Source organism: Phyllostomus hastatus, unplaced genomic scaffold (genome assembly GCF_019186645.2).
Source record: "Phyllostomus hastatus isolate PE091 unplaced genomic scaffold, TTU_PhHast_1.1 phas_scaffold_585, whole genome shotgun sequence".
Taxonomy (NCBI): domain Eukaryota; kingdom Metazoa; phylum Chordata; class Mammalia; order Chiroptera; family Phyllostomidae; genus Phyllostomus; species Phyllostomus hastatus.
In genome coordinates, this window is record NW_025334037.1 from 17,551,904 (window position 1) to 17,570,399 (window position 18,496).

The following is an 18,496-nucleotide window of genomic DNA, read 5'->3' on the forward strand; positions in this document are numbered from 1 at the left end:
TATATACACATATACATACATATGACTCTCATCTTTCATCTGGACAGAAACTAAAGCAGAGCATTACTATGGAAGAACAAACATTCCAGTGTCAAATCTGATAGATAAGCTTAGCAAAGAAAGAACAAAAAGCAGTCATTTTAGTCTATTTCATATTTCTAGCTGTAGGGTAGTAATGAAGAAGGGACCAGCCAAATTGCTGACCATCACGTACCAAAAAAGAATAATGTTTCATACTTACAAAAAGACTTTATAGTCTAGTAAGTATTGGCTTTTAGAAAAAGTTCACCTTGGGCAATTTCATAAAATAGTGGTAAGGACTATTGAGTTCAAAAAACAGCAACTTCAAAAAACATGTCTGGATAGAGCAAGAACCATGAGTTTTTTCTAAGGTGCTATATAAGTATTTATATTCAAATTTTAAAAGTAAATCATAAGTAATTAACTATAGAGATTTGAAGCATTTATTTCAGAATGTTAGCATAATAAAAACATTTAGAAAAGGGTCCACTTTATAAATTATTAGAAAGCTGCTTTTCCATTAGTCTACTCATTATCCATCAATGTAGGTTTAAAAACATTCATTAACAAAGAGTTTTACAGAAAGAAGGAAAACTGTAAAGAGTTAAAATATAAAATATACCCATAATTTAATTAAAAGAAGTTAATGGCAGCTTTAGCATGACCACAGAAAATTGGTATTATATAATTAAACTACAAGGTCTATCTTTGTCAAACATTGGAATATTCAATGTAAACAGTAGTATGTAAATATTTAACTCATTTAAAAATTTCTTTTCATAATTATTCCTTTATAATATTTATCTAAAATATTAAGGCTAAAGATGAAATATGAGACTCAATAAATAAAATGGACAATATCTAAGTCAGTCCTTTATAACCTAGCCATGCCACTTTTTCCTACCCTTTTAAAACCATGTATTTCTTTCCTTTTCTGGTTACAAGTATCACATGTACACACAGACACACAATCACATAAAAACAAAACAATGACAATAAAAAAAACTTTCTAACCATCAATATATGAGAGCAATGATATTCAGTCGAAGTTAATCCCCAGACATCCAAATTCATGAATAAAAATTCATCAGTTTTAAATACACTGAGCCTATTAAGCAAGAACAAAAGCATATGCACAAAAGAGCTTTTAATATATTTCAAAGCCCACAAGAGCCATGGTCTCATTAAAATTATAAATTACACAAACATGGAATGAAGATTCAAACTGCAGTGCAGCTAAGCAGATTACAGAAAACCCCGCGTTCCATATGATAACACACCATGGCCCTCCCAGATGGGGGCTTGGAACAAAAAGGCCATCACCGCAGCTAGGGAAAACCTCCTTGTGATCTCTGGTTTCTGTTCAGCAGATGACAGCCAAATAATATGTTGATTATTCTGTTTGTGCTGCTAAGCTTGTAAGATGGAATAAAAGCGATATGATCTATTGTGAACCCAATGTTAATGTGTTGCTCCACTCATAAATAATATACTGAATTTATTTTGAAACTATCTTTTATCTGAATTTTAGTTTTTAAATGCATGAATTAAAATAAAAGCCAAGATAAAATATCATTTAATTTGAAGATTTAAACTAAGAAATGTAGATGACAAGTGAAAAATATCTAAGTGCTTAGCGAAGAGTCAAGTACAACCACCTTACTGTAATTTCAGCACTGTGATCAGAGATAAAACACAGTTTTAAACAGGCAATTGCTCTCATTAAGAAATATAAATGTAAAGTTATAAAATACAATAAGTTAATAACATACATTACTGACAAGATAAAAACTAAAATACCAGGAAATATAAAAACACTTTTCTGCACTACAAATATATAATAGCACATAATCAGAACATGTCTCGTGTGCTTCCGAATAATAAAAAGTATCACTGAAGGCCTTATGAAAGTTCATAACTTGTACATATATGGATGCTCACAGGAAAACCTACTCAAAAATTAAAACCTAATTTTTCCCTCAATTAAATATCCTATAGTTTAACAGAGTAAAGTGAGGTAACTGAGATTGTGCCTGTAAATACTTCACCAAATTTTATATTTCATGGATAAAACTTTTTATGAATACTAGTATTATTAAAAACATTGAAAATCATAACTGGTTTTTCCATCCCAGAAATTCCTCCCTAAAAAATCTAGTAGACTCTTCTTAAAGGCAAACAACTTAAACAAAGCAGTACATTAAAGCTGCAGTTGAAGCAAACATAGATAAACTATTTTCTTAAGGGGTACTTTGTAAAAAGCACATAATTATGGTCATTAACATAAATCACCTCATTTTTCTGTCTAAAGATATAGATTCTTAAGTCTAAAAACCAGAGCAAAATTGCCTAACATGAAATACAGTCTAAAATTGCAGAACTAAAAAGGTAAAACAGTAACACTTTAAGAGAAAAACCCAGAACACCGTTGGAATAGACAAATATTTCTTAAACAAGATGAAAAAAAGCACTCAACAGTGCTTGTAAATGACAAACTAGACTACGTTCAAGTCATAATTATCTGTTCATCAAAAAAACTATTAATAGGCTGAAAGGGCAAACCTCAGAGTAGGAGAAAAGGTCACAATACCTATTTTCAATTAAGGATTCATATTGCAAATATATAAAGAACACATACAAATCAAAGAAAAAGCCCAACAGAAAAGCAGGAAAAGAAATGAACAGGTACTTCAAGAGAGAATAATAAAATAGGTAATATACATATGAAAAGGTGGTCAGCTTGATTAATCATCAACTAGAAAGTAAAAAATAATGGTTTACTACTTATAGACAGCAGAATCTAAAAAACAAAACAGGTGGGGAAAAGGATCTAGTGTTGACAAAGACGTGGAGCAAGGAGAACTCTCACATGAAAGTAAACGAATACAACCACGTTAGAAAACTGGCACAGTTGACTAGAGTTGGACACATATACACCTATGATCCAGCAATTTTGCTCCTAGATATATCCACAAATGAAACATAAATATATTAACCAAGATCTGTATTAGAAAGCTTCTAGTAGCATTATATAGAAACCACCCAAATGTCAATTACCAGAATGGATTAAAAAATAGTTGTGAAATAGTCATATAATACAATGCAGCAATAAAAATGAACAAAGAACAACTACATGCAACAATGTACACAAATCTCAAGAAATAAAGTTGAGCAAAGGAAACCAAAAATAGACTATAAAATTCTCTATATAAAATACAGAAACAAACAAGACAATGCTACTCAAAGTTAGGGTAGTGGTTATTTTAGCACATGGTGGGGAACAGGAAGGTGTCTTCTGGGTGCTGATAATGTCTCTTATCTGGGTGTGGTTACATGGGGTTATTCGGCTTCTAAAAAATTCATTGAGCGATCTGTGTGCATTTTCTGTAGATAGAGCTTTCATTAAAAAGACAGTTTTACACACAAATACAGAAATATACAGGGGTGGTCAAAATTCTTGTCATAAGAAATTTAGGAACAAAAAACGAAAGGTTCTGATACTACTTATTTGAATAATCACATTTTTATCTCAATAGCTGTGAAAGTTCCTGGACTTTTATAAATGGAGGAGCAACAGCCCTTTACCCTATCACCTTTCCCCATTCCTCAATCTATAATACCATATTTTGAGGTATCTGGCTTTTGTGTCAGGAGTAGCTTCTGCTGCCACTGTTGCTGCTGTTATAACAGCTCCTAAAATAGTCTCAGGATTGAAATTTTGCCCTTATGTGGGATAAGTAGCACAGAAGAAAAGGCAGTATAAAGAATATGTTTGTCATTTCCCCCCTTGCCCTCAAATTTTGTAAGATTATTTATCAATTATGAAAGCTTATTACCTAATTTAATAGGAATCTCTTGAAAACTTTTTTTTAAAGATTTTATTTATTTATTTTTAGAGAGGGAAGGGAGGGAGAAAGAGAGAGAAAGAGAAACATCAATGTGTGGTTGCTGGGGGTCATGGCCTGCAACCCAGGCATGTGCCCTGACTGGGAATCGAACCTGTGACACTTTGGTTTGCAGCCCGAGCTCAATCCACTGAGCTATACCAGCCAGGGCCTGAAAACTTTTATTATCTTTCAATGCAGATAAAGAAAATATAATCATTCTTTAATATCAATATCATCTAATAAAATGAAACTTCATGATAATATGATAAACTAATCTATGCTACTCATTGTATCCCACTTAAATATTTTCCCTATTTTTATACTGGAATCAACATATAATTTACAACACTGTTTTTCTCATATCAAAAAGATACTTTAAGAAATAAGATTTTAAAAATCATCAAAAGATTATAGAGTTCATTTCTACAACAAATATTTATTCAGTACTTACTATCTGCCAAATTCTGGGAGTAAAGCAGTAAAACTATAACACATTCACACATTCAAAAATACTACACAGCAGAAAGAAAGAACTCCTACACTTCGTAACATCATGGATGGAACTGGAAAGCATTATGCTAAGTGAAATAAGCCAAGCAGTAAAAGACAAATACTATATAATCTGACCTTTAACAGGAACCTAAACAACAAAACAAACAAACAAGTAAAATATAGCCAAAGACACTGAAATAGAGAACAGGTTGACAGTGACTAGAGGGGAGAGGGGAGAGAATTTCAAGGGAATTTCAGGGGAGAATGGGAAGGGTTTACAGGAACAAATATACAGGACACATGGACAAAAACTAGGGGCTGGGATGTGAGTAAAAGACAGAAAACTGTACTTGAACAATGATTAAGATAAAATTAAAATAAAAAAAAAAGAAAGAAAGAAGCCAGGCAGTGGAAGACAAATACCATATAATCTCACCTATAAGTGGAACCTAATAAAAAAAAAAAAAACAAATGGGCAAAACAAACCAGAGACATGGAATAAAGAACAAACTGACAGTGGCCAGAGTGAAGGGGGAGGGAGTAATGGAGGAAAGAAGAGGCAGGGGCAAGCAAAGGAACAGGAGTAGAGGACTCATGGCATGGACTGGGGTGGGAGGGGGGTTTTTGCAGTAGCGGGGAAACAGGGTAGTTGTGAGCAATGGGGAACAAGGCAGGGCAACTGTAAATGAACAGTAATGAAAATTTTTAACTATCATTAAAAAAAGAATAACGGCAGTTCTGACGTTATAAAAAGAAATGAGCATACCAAGTGTAATGCAGTAGTAAATTTCAGCTGTCATCTAAAGCTTACACTGAAAACTAACACTGTCTCTACCTTCGTCTATTAACCTTCTCATGTGTAGGGTACCCAGGATTTTAACTTGCCCTCAGTTCTCAGCCCTACACTACATCATTAAACTAACCCTAAATAAAAGTGTTTTTCCAAACCAACCAACCAACCAAATAAATAAATAAATAAATAAATAAAACAATCTAAAAGATATACAGTAAAAGTCCCATCTGTTTTTCCTCACCCATTCATATAGAAGATTTAGATTTTGTATACTCTTCCAGATTTTCTTTATGTAAATATGAGTATCTCTACATATATATTTATATTCCCCTCCCTTTCAAACAAAAAGTAGTTTACAATATACTGTTTGAACTCTGCTCTTGTTGAATAACAATGTATGTTTGAAAACTTTCCAAATCTGCACATAGAGAACATCCTATCTTTTTTTTATATCTGTAGAGTATAGATATGCCACAGATCATTTAACAAGTACCCTATTGGTAGACATTAGGGGTGTTCCCAACAGTTTGCTACTATAAAACAAAAAGCTACAATTAAAACTCCTATATATGTTATATTTTAAGGACACAAGTATATCTGTAAAACATTCCCCTAATTGGTACTGAGACAGATGTGTGAATGCATTGTGCTTTTTCTAAAAGTTGCCAATTTATGTGGGTTGTGTCATTTTGCACTTCCACCACATATGGCTCTCAGATGTATCCTAGAGAAAGCTATGCCTCTCTTTGGGCCTCTAAGATATTTTGTTTTCTGAAAAATATTTTCATTGTAAAAATCTGCATGAAGCCCTTTATTTCTTTTTCCCTAAATGCACATGCAAAATTTGTTGATTTATTAAGTTTACGAGCAAATGAATTTTTAAATATAAAAACACCTCTATGATGCCACAAATCACCATAGTGATGCCTACTGTCCTGGAATACCAAGTGCGTATCTCCCCAAAACCTCCTGCCATCCAACAACTAATACACTCCCCACTCCAGTTTCTTCTTTAAACACTTTCAATAGTGTATGGGTGAGCATTCAAATGCATTTCACTTTCAAATGAACATTCTCCTAAAGCACTTAAACTTTATCATGAAACCAAATCTGTTATTTCTATATTTTCCTTTAAGAAGCTGTCATTTCAAAGGTGGTTTAATCTTTATGACTGCCATTTTCAATAGGTAGTCTCACCTAATACTGTTTTCATTTAACTGCTCATCCTATCAAATATTTTCTAATTAGAAAACAACCAGAGGGGAGGTGGGAAGAGATAACAGGGGGAAGGGTTTTCAGGAACAACTATAAAAAACATATGGACAAAACGGCGGGGGGCGCGTGGAAACAAGGGAGGGATGTAGGCTTGGTTGGGGTGGGGAAGGAGTTGGGGGTAAATGCATACAACTGTAAATGAACAGCAATAAAATAATTTTTAAAAAAAAGAAAACAACCACTCAAGTCCACTGGACTTTCTACATGAAGGAATTCTTAAGTAAATCCAGTTTCAATATCACTGTTTCATAAGAAAATAGGTGCATGATCATTTTTATTCCCTGAATGAGAATGCATCTGTATATGCATGTAATCCATCTTTCATTTCAATCATTCAGAAATCATATCAGTCCTCTCAGACAAAATGGCTACCCTGGAGACAGACCCCAAAATAAATTTTAAAAACCTGCCACCCACCCATCCTAGGCTTTTAGCCAGTCAATTGGAAAGAACCATACTTAAGCTCCACCCTAAGCAATGTATAATGTTAGGCAAATGCTGATTTTAATATTAGAGTCAATATAATGCATGGACAACAAAAAGAAAAAAATAAGAATTACCTAACAAAGCTTACACAAAACAAAATACATCACAAGTACCCCCAGAACACAAAAGTTTATCAGTCCAGTACAACTTAGGAGAACTACACAGCATAATGGTCTCTGAGGAAATCAAATAAATTCTGTGAAATGACTGATGTTTACAAGGTCAACTGTGAGCCACCAAAACAGAATTTAAATTATACTCAGTATGTCTTGTTTAGAAAAACAGAAGGGTAAATTTTAGATTTTAGAAGCCTTTTAAAAATATATTCCTACCCAACAAATTTTGGCACATAAAAGGATAAGGTTCATTCATCTACGAAATTAACAGATGAGAAATATTCCATTCATTAACAATAGCCAATGAGTGAGGCTACTCAAAGTGAAATTCTCACTCAGAGTTAGAATATACTACGGCTGCCTTTTGAAAGAGGAACTGCAATAAAGTACAATAACACTTTGGGGGCTTTAAATATAACATTCCCTATGCTAAGCCAGTTCTTGGTTAATAGTCAAGAGAATATCTGATAATATCTGAAAACTAGTCAGGCAAACTTTCCACTTGAATGGCTGGACACACTCAAGAAAATATCCTGATTTCACTTTTCACTTTGTTTTCTTTAAGTTGCAACTGCCAAGTGGACAGGTTGGTCTGGTTTCTAGCTCCAACTTGCTAAATGACCTTGTTCAAGTGACTCTATCTCTCTAGCCCTCCTGAGTTTCTTCATCAGTAAAGTTGTTATAGAAAATATGACATGACAGTAAACAATAAATCTGTTAATAAAGTAAAACAAAGAATTACTACATTAGATCCTATGTCTATATATTATATCTATGTATTTATTTGTCCATCCATCCTCACCCAAGCACATGCCTCTTGATTTTAGAGGGAAGGGAAGGGAGGGGAGAGGGGAAGAGAAGCATCGATGTGAGAAACATCGATTGATTGCCCCTTGTGTACTCCCTGACTGCGAATCAAACCTGCAACCTAGGTGCGGGATCTAGCCTGACCAGGGATCTAACAAACAACCTTCTGGTGTATAGGATGACGGTCAACCAATGGCGCCACCCGGCCAGGGCTGTATCTGTACTATTTGTATACTATTTGTTTAAACTATCACATATTATAGGCCACTTTACCATCTATTTAAGGCCTACAGTAAAAGAAACTATAATCTCTTCAGAATCTTTTCCAATATTTAATGTTACTCTCATGATATAATAACTTTCTCATGCATTCACTTAAATTAATTTAAAGTCCCACTATAATAAATTCTCTTTAACCTGAAAATATGACTTTTTCTACATGACACATGTTGTCTACATGACACATGTAGAAAAACACATAATTAAAAAACAACATGAAATGTAAAAAAACATTCATGGCAATGTTATTTATAACAAACTGTAGAAACAACTCAAACATCTACCACCATTAGAATAAATGAACAGTCATATTCATTCCAAAGGAATAATATATGGGGTTGGCCAAAAAACTCATTTGTTTTTTCCATAAGATGGCTCTAGAAGCACTTAGTTGTCTTTAACTTCATTCGAAACAATTTTGTTAGATTGTATTATAACAGCTGTCATATTGGTGTGTATTTAAAAATACTTACTGAAATTGGTGAATTTTTGTGTAGCGATTTCAATAGTGAAGATGGAAGAAAATATGCAACATTTTCAGCATATTATGCTTTATTATTTAAAGAAAGGTAAAAATGCCACTAAAATGCAAAAAAAAAAAAGAGAGAGAGATTTGTGCAGTGTATGGAGAAGGTGCCGTGACTGATCAAACATGTCAGAAAGTGGTTTGCGAAGTATCGTGCTGGAGATTTCTCAGTGGACAATGCTCTACATTTGGGTAGACCAGCTGAAGTTGATAGTGATCAAATCAAGACATTAATTGAGAACAATCAATGTTATATCATGTGGGAGATAGCCAACATACTTAAAATATTCAAATCAATAAAGTTATTAGTAAAAATGAAAATGTGTCTTTTATTTTGTGAAAAAAACCATTCAGACTTTTTAGCCAACCCAATACTAATAATGAAAATGAATGAAATAAAACTACATTCAACTATCTCCGAAACATAATGCTGAGTAAAGGAAGAAAGAATGCATACAATTGCACACAGTGGCTCTCATCAGATGGCCCACCCCTGTCCCATGTCACCTGGTACCCCAGCCAGCACGCAAGAGCCACAGCAGCATCCTGGGTAGCACCAGCCCGAAGGGAAGCATAGTCAGTCTGTCTCCAAGCTCAGATCAGCACACAACAGGTACTATGAGTTTAGTGTTAAGATCTAGACTTCAGCTCCACCACCTCGGCCACCTTTCTGTGTCTGTGAGAGCAGCCGCCACCCACCAGGAACTCTTTCATAAAGCTTGGAGATCCTGCTGCTGAGTGGACCTCTAACCATTGATGCTAAAGAGAATGGCACCTCCATGGACAGCTGGAAGAAGTAAGGACTTCTTCCAGCTGTTGGAAGGCGACTCATGCCTGATGGTGCTGCAGTTGGCACACAGCAGGGGCCCCAGCAAGAGTGGGTGCTGTCATATGGCCTGGCCTCAGGGAAGGTCAAGCACAGCAAGGGCATCACCCTCATTACATTCAGCACATACAAGCAAACCCGCAAGACCTCTTTGGCAGCCTGAACATAAAAGCCACATTCTATGGTTCTACTCATGAGTTTTGACTTTCTAGGACATGGCCCCAAAAGAGTACTCAAGAAGCTCCTTCAGTTGGACCTTCAGACTGCTGCAAGGCCTGGGCCACATATCACCAGAAATTTCCTCCACCCTTTATCATGCAATGAAGTAGGCTAAGCAGTGGCAGCAGCAGCAGCTGAGTCGCCACCATCCCTCCTCAGAAGGGACTCTGAGCTTCTGCTCCTAGATGTGTCCCCGGAGACGCACTGTAAGGACTTGGACAGAATCAGGTTTGAGGACATGCAGGTAGTGCAAACTAGATAATTTGCCTGATTTCTCTACTGTTCTCTGGCTGCACTGTGATAGGCCCCATCAACATAATGCCTTCCATTCCTAGCCTACACCCTTCTCTGAAGAACGCTGTCCCTTTCCAGCCATTTTTCCAGCCTCCCACTTACCTTGAAAGACCACGAACCTGTCCCCATGCATCTTGATCCCACCATGATTGCTGGTCCATCTAAATTCCTTACAACTCCTCCCATCCCTGGGCTTCTCAGAACACTGAAGACTGCCCTCTCTTACTTTACCTTTTCCAAAAGAAAAATTAAAATGTTCGCAAAAAAAAATACATAGATTCCATCAACATTAGAGACAGAAAGTACACATTGCTGAGTGATACACAGTATAAAAGTAATAAAATTATATAAATAATTACCATAAATATCAAGACATTGGTTACTTCTAAAGAAAAGGAGGATTATATGAACAGCATCTGAGATACCAGTAATGACCTGGGGAAACATGTCTGCTTTATACTTACTCATTTTACTATGCATTTATGTTTTCATATGATGTTTATTTTACAATAAAAACTCATAATGACATACTTTCTGAAATAATATATTTTTACAGAGAAGGAAGAAATGGCTTTTCTTTTTTGCTGACAATTTTATTTTCTTGGTCTACATTTCAAATTTTTATTGCAATATTTTCATAATAAACAAACAAACCAGTATGTCTGACTCTCCATAATCCTAATTAAGAGTAGATACCCAGGCTTTCCAAATGGCTATCAAATAAGTACCAGGCTGTTAAAGAATGTGAGGTCAGTTACCATGTTAAGCCTTGCTTAGCTCATGTTGTTTCTGTCACTTTTCCTTCTTTCCAAGGAAATGTATGATTACTGTTGAAAGAAAATCTACCTTATATCCAGACAACAATTTTATTCAGGTTGCACTCCAAAAAAATAGAACAATATTTTAGATCAAAAGTAGGAAAAGAAACACTTTTAATTCGCATACATTTTAGAACAACTTTGGGAGCACCTGTGCATGCATCCAATGTGAGGGCTCGTGACAGGATGGACAGTCACGACACGTGAGTCCAAACCAGTGTCATTCTATGCAAGTATCCACTGTATACAATGTAATGTCAGGTGACTCATTCAAAATAGATCCAACAATACCCAATTTAAGTTATACTGGAGCTGTTTCAATACTTCCTTTACAAAAACAATAATAATAAAGGGAATTTATTACAAAAAAGATAACAACAACAACAATTTAAAAACTGACTTAGATTACTAACACATATATCTTCACACACACAATTTGGGAAATGCTAAAAGACCCATCACCTAGAAGCACCCTTCAGTATATGTTTGTTATAACTTTTAGATGCCACTAAGCAGGAAGCAGACAATGAAATTTAGAAGCAAGACTATCAGCACTTTCAATGGTATCAGTCACCATAACTAAGTTGCTTTTGTTGGATACTGTGTGTGTTTGTGTGTGTGTGAATGCAACCAAGGATTCCCCTCTTAGTGGGTCCAGCTAGCCAGTTATTTGCCCATCTATTAAGTACCAACTTTCAAAAATGACAGTGTCCAGCAGGGAGCAGCATTAGGGCATTCATAAGACTTAACCTGATCATGAACCAGACAGAAAAAAAAGGAGGGGAAAAAAAAGTACACTTACCATAGGTCTGTTCGACAATACATTCAATTTTTAGGGTAGCTTCAGGGCTTCCTGAAAAAAGCATCTAAAGCATGTCTCAAAGCATATATCAGTGATCCATGGTTTCAGCATTCCTAAAACAGAAAATCAAAATTACATTAGGTGAAGGCTTCTCTCAGCCATGTTGAGTTAATTATATAATATGACTAAATGTCTCTTAGTTGTTAAGATACATCTCACTCTTTGGCAGGTCAATGGGATTTTGAATTTAGACATTCAATGACACTTTAGATAATCATTTTAAAAAACAGAATATTAAAGTCCTTTATCTATGAGGGAATTTCAAGTAGAAGAAGAAAGTAACTGGGTGACGATGTATCAATCATCCTAGAGAAAACTGTGTTCAAGCACCTAAAGAAGTTGATACCCAATCACACACAGTTCTGATGTATCAAATTCCTCTACAAGAATTTACAGGTGATACAGAGGACCTAACATTCATTTCTACATGTCAGCATGAATATCTGAAGTTCATTTTAAGCCTAAAAGGGCAGCAGAGTAGTTTGTAATGCTGATGTGTTAAGACATTATTCAGTCAGATATTCACTGAATATGAAGAATGCTTATTGTTGAAAAATCCTAAGACCACCTATAATATGACAAAGACAAAACATATTATGCTTGATACTATTTTAGATATCAAAACCTGCTGCTTATTCCACTATAATAACTCCATGTCAGTTCTTATGACTTAGAAAAAGTTTTATCACCATTTTTATTTTAAATGTTAAAAGTTTGCTCTGTTTCCCTGTGACATTTGAGAGTCAACACCAAAAACTAATTTTTTGCCATTAAACGAAGGTAACAGTATATGAATATTCACCTTGAACTATACAATTACATATAATATATAATATCACATATCTATATCAATATTTAAATATTAATATTTATTTGAAATTTAATGAGTAGTAAAGGTTCCTACTATTTTCTTCTGACAAAATGGCAGGAGAATCTTGAGTGTATGATTTCAAGACTAATAAGTATCATTAATTTGACTTAAGCTAAAAGAAACACTCATATTCTGCCCTTTATCATTAAGCTCTTTATGGTATTATTCTTATCATTTGCTCTCCTTTCTTCTTCTTACCCTGTTTCATGTCTTTGCTATTGTACATTGCACATTTCTGTTACTTATTCACATCAGCCAGTCTAACCTCCCTCTCTTTACTGTTTCAACCCCAATTGTTGTTTTATTCAATCTCCTCTGTTTATGACCCTACCATCTTTTTCCTTTTTATTTTAGGACCCTTAAAAGTGAGACTTTTTTCTGTAATACATCTGCTTAAATTTATTCTTTCACCCATGTATAGGTACCATGCTTGACCTTAACAATCTCATGTGATTGAGACTCAGCTACAGATACTTAAATTATATTCTTGCTACTTGCAAAAATATTTCTCTTCTGAGTTATTTACCTACTTGAAGAACTCATTAAATATTTTGGAGTTAATCTTGAAACACCCAAAAATCCCAAGGAAATCTAACCTCACAAACTCATTCCAGTCAATTTGAGATGAACACTGTTCTAATAAAGAGGTGATTTAGGAACTTACTACATTGGTATGAAAACTGAGTAATAAATATTTTAAAGTCAATGAAATTTTAGTGCTATTTTTTCATTTGCTCATGCACTTGTGTATAACATCCTAGGTAAAAAAGCAAGGACACACTAAATAACCCTCCACTGCTAACACATTATAAAGTCTGACAAAACAAGTGGTTTCCCTGTTTGGTGCTCTTCAATATGAGTATTACTTGAACAGTATATTGTGAAGCAATCTCATAACAAAATGTACACAGACTTAGAGATTTTTAAATATTATGAACAGATTATATAACACATTTATAATATACTTACCTAAAAAGAGATTGTTGAGTGGTGTCCCCCTATCCCCCCAAATTATATCCACTTAGAACCTAAGAACATGACCTTATTAGGATGTAGAGTCTTTGCAGATATAATTAAGATAAGGATCGAGAATGAATAAGAAAGCCCATTATAGAAAACAGAACAAGTAACTGTGGAGAAATCAGAGGTAAGTAGGGAGAGAATAAAAAGAAAAAAATTCTATTTAACATCTTCCAAGACATTAAATAAGATATTGCACCTATAAAACAAGGTGTATGAAAGAACAGAATTAAAGAACAAAGAGTAGAGTTTAAAGAAATTTTAAAATAGAACACCTGTCTTACCACCATGTACCTTCATATGTAAAAAATATAAACGTTGGAACAAAAATTGAACAAATACAGAGTAAAAACCCAAGGAGAGTAATAGTCTTTCTAAAAAAGTTGCAGAAAAAGAGACTCCTCCCTCCCCTCCAAAAAATACATACACACATACACAGGAGAAAAAATAATAGAAAAAAAAAACAGGGAATACAGAAAAAAAAAAGAAGAAAAATATATATATCCCCAGTCACATCTTTTCATAGGTTGTCAAACTAGGGCCCATAAGCCCAATCCAGCCAACTCCACTCTAGCAAACCAGGTTTTCCTGGAACCCAGCTGTGCTCATTCGTTCACGGGTTGTTGACGGGCTGCATTTGTTCTACAACAGCAGAGTGAAATAGTTGCAACTGGGACTATATGATCTGCAAAGCCTTAAATATTTACTGTTTACAGTCTTCCATAGAAAAAGTTTGCCATATTTTGACATAGAACTATGTTGTCCAATACAGTAGCAACTAGCCCAATGTAGTGTTGAAATTTAAATAATTAAAATAAAATTGAAACTTCAGTTCCTCAATTATGTCAACCTCATTGCAAGCTTTCACTAGCCATGTGTACTTAATGGCTCTTGTACTAGATGGTGTAGACACAGAATATTTCCATCAACACAGGAAGTTCTACTGGACAGGACTTATCAGTTCTACTGGACAGGAACTGTATTTTAATTACTGCTTTTTAAAAAATACTATAGTGAAAAACAAACAAAATACCTAAGAGAAGCAGGAAGAAAGATTAAATTAAGAAAAACAAATTATTAATATTAGAAAAGGAAATAATGTATAAAATGTAAGATTCCATTCTATGAAAATACCACTAAAATATTTTTTAAATATTTCAGTTATTCAAAGAGAAAAGACATGAAATTGAAAGAAAATTAAAAATGAGAATCTAAGTATCATCATAGATATGGAAAATAATCTAAAAGAATTCAAAGTACAGAATACAATTAATGCTATCAAATTTGAAAATTAAAAAAATTGCTTATCAAGAAATTATAATTCAAAGGAAGGTAGAATTAGTAGATAGAGCAAGAGCCATGAACAAAAAGTTTTATGAAAGTTGGGTAATACATGGCTCCAATTTAGTTCTGAGCTCCCAGAATACCATGAGACCCTGTACTAAGCCTCCGAAATGTTACACACTTTACCTACACTGACACAATAGGAATATGAACCCCAGGTCTCAGAAGAACCAGTGAAAGACCAGCCATAGAGGTACTCATTTCTGCCATGGAATACGCTGCCTACCATGACCATGGTTTCCTGGTGTGCCTTAAATAGGTCATTGTACCTGAAGACTTCTCAGAATATCAGACTGTTGGAATCCTTGAAGAAAGATGGTCCCACTATGTGGTTACTTGGGTGATATATATGTTGCTAATGGAACTCTCAGACTGTGATTTTATATAGCTGATTTCATCTTTTTTGGGGGGGGCATCTTTAATTTTTTAGATCCTTTATTATTATAGAAAAATTTGAGGGTTACAGAAAAATTGAGAGTAAGATACAGAAGTTTTCCATATACTCCTGACCCTACATATATATAGCTTCCCCCATTATCATTCACCAGAATGGTACTGGGTTGGCCCAAAAGTCTATAAGGTTTTTTTCCACAAAATAAAAACTACTCATTTTCACCAATAACTTCATTGATTTGGATATTTTAAGTATGTTGGCTATCTCCCACATGATATAACATTGATTGTTCTCAATTAATGTCTCAATTTGATCACTATCAACTTCAACTGGTCTACTCAACCGTGGAGCATCCATCGTCCAGGGAGAAATTTCCAGCACGAAACTTTGCAAACCACTTTTGACATGTTTGATCAGTCATGGCATCTTCTCCATGCACTGCACAAATCTTTTTTCTTTTGTTTTGGTGTTTCAGTTATTTTTACCTTTTTTTCTCCTTAATTAATTCATTTTTTATTACTTTATTATTGTTTAATTATAGTTGTCTGCATTTTCTCCCCACCACTGCCCCCCAGCCCCAGCCAAACTCACCTCCCTCCCTTGCTTCCACCCTCCCCCTTGGTTTTGTCCATGTGTCCTGTAACATTTTTACCTTTCTTGAAATAATAAAGCATAATATGCTGAAAATGTTGCATATTTTCTTCCATCTTCAATATTGAAATGGCTACACAAAAATTTACCAATTTTAGTAGGTTACTTTTTAAATGCACACTGATATGACAGCTGTCACAATACAATATGACAAAATTGTTTCCAATGATGTTAAAGACAACTAAGCGCTACTAGAGCCATTTTATGGAAAAACCAAACTAACTTTTTGGCCAACCTAATACTTTTTTTTCCCCCCAATACCAAGAATGAACCTAACCTGAAACATCATAATCACCTAAAATCCAGTTTACTATAGGGTTCCCTTTTGGTGCTCTACATTCTATAGATTTGGACCGAAGTATAATTACATATATTCATCATTATATCATACAGAATATTCTCACTGCCCTAAAAATCTGTGCTTTGTCTATTCATCTATCCCCCCAACCACCTCTGATAACCAGTGATCTTTTTTTATTCTCTATAGCTTTGCCTTTTCCAGAATATCATATAGTTGAAATCAGTATGTAAATTTTACAGATTGGCTTTTTATACTTAGTAATTTGCATTTAAGTCTCCTCCATGCCTTTTGATGGTTTGATAGCTCATTTGTTTTTAGCACTGAAAAAAGTCCACTGTCTGGATGCACCACACTTCATTTGTCCATTCACCTACTGAAGGATATCTTGGCTGCTTTCAAGTCTGGGCAATTATGAAGAAAGTTGCTATAACCATCCATGGGCAGGTTTTTATGTGAATATGTTTTCAGCTCCTTTGGGTAAATATCAAGGAGCACAACTGCTGGATCATATAGAAGGAGTATACTTAGTTCTCCAAACTGTCTTCCAAAACGCCTGTACCATTTTGCATTCCTGTCAACAATGCATGTGAGTTCCTGTGACTCCACATCCTAGCCAGCATTTGGTATTGTCAGTGTTCTGGATTTTGGCCATTATAATAGGTGTGCACTTGTATCTTAATATTGTTTTAATTTTAATTTCCCTGATGGCATATGATGTGGAATACCTTTTCATATGCTTACTTGCCATCTGTATCTTCTTTGGTCAGGTGTCTATAAGGTTTCTGGCCTATTTTCAAATCAGGTTGTTTTCTTGCTATTAAGAGTTCTTTGTATATTTTGGATAACAGTACTTCATTAAATGTATCTTTTGCAAATATTTTCTCCCAGTCTGTAGCATTTCTTTTCATTCTTTTGACACTGTCTTTCATTGTTTTTCATTTTTATGAAGTCCAGTTTATTAATCACTTCTTCTGTGGATCATGTCTTCGGTGTTGTACCTAAGAAGAGCATCACACAAAGCATCACCATACCCAAGGTACTCTAGGTTTCCTCTTATCTTCCAGGTCTTTTATAGTTTTGCATTTTACATTTAGGCATGTGTTCTACTTTGAGTTGTTTGTGAAAGGTGTAGTAAGGTCTGTGTCTACATTCTTTTTTTTTTTTTGCATGTGTTATAATGTCTAGGTGTTCCAGCACAAATTGTTAAAAAGGCTATCTAGACCATTGTGCTGCCTTTGCATAATAGTTGACTATAGTACACTGTTTTGATTACAATAGCTTTGTAGTAAGTTGTAAAGTTTGGTAGCATTAGTCTTTCAACTTTGTCTCTTTCAATATTGTGTTAGCTAGTCTGGGTCTTTTGCCTCTCCGTATAAACCTGAGGATCAGCTTATAAATATCTACAAAGTAACTTGCTGGGATTTTTATTGGAATTGCATTGAATCTATAGATCATGTTGGGAGGAATCGCCATCGTGACAACATTGAGTCTCCTATCCATGAAAATGGAATGTCTCCGTTTATTTAGTTCTTCTTTGATTTTGTTCATCAGAGTTTTATAGTTTGCCTCATATACATCTTGTATATTTTTTTTAGATTTATGCCTAAGTATTTCATTTGGGGGGATACTAATATAAATTGTATTTTTTAAATTTCCAATTCCACTGTTCGTTGTTGGTATATTGGAGCTAATTTCATTCTGACAGGACCGTGAGATGGCTTTATTGAAATGCACAGGCTGAAATGAGATTTGAATAGTATATAGAAGTTAACTAGTGGCCTTTTGGAAGAATGGAACATGGTGAGTACAGTACAATAAATGAATGCCAGAGTGCAGAGTAAGGGAATTTATACAGTGCTTACAGAAGCAGGTACAGGGAACTATATGCAGGTCCTTAAGAAATTGTGTTTCTGGCCCTGGTTGGTGTGGCTCAGTAGATTGAGCACCAGACCGCAAAGCAAAGGGTCACCTGTTCGAGTCCCAGTCAGGACACATGCCTCAGTTGTGGGCTGGGTCCCCAGTGGGAGGCATGTGCAGAGCAACCACACATTGATGTTTCTCTTCTTCCTCACTCTCCCTTCCCCTCTCTCTAAAAAATAAATAAAATATTTTTTAAAAAAGAAGTTGTGTTTCTGTATTATATAATCATACTTCTTTTTGGAAAAGATCAGGATGGCTCTTGAATGGATAATGTACTGTAAGACAACCAAAGAT

At 34.7% G+C, this 18,496-nt stretch overlaps 1 protein-coding gene and 1 pseudogene across 3 annotated transcripts in view; one reads left to right on the forward strand and one right to left on the reverse strand.

Annotated features, from left to right (window-relative positions):
• The window catches only part of IMMP1L (inner mitochondrial membrane peptidase subunit 1), a 55,834-nt gene that overhangs the window by 33,066 nt on the left and 4,272 nt on the right, over positions 1 to 18,496 (reverse strand). For all 3 annotated transcript variants that reach the window (XM_045825413.1, XM_045825412.1, XM_045825414.1), the window contains exon 2: positions 11,642 to 11,754. The gene's annotated coding sequence lies outside the window, so the exon portion shown is untranslated. The remainder of the gene's footprint in view (positions 1 to 11,641; positions 11,755 to 18,496) is intronic.
• LOC123809921 lies at positions 8,056 to 9,912 on the forward strand (annotated as a pseudogene).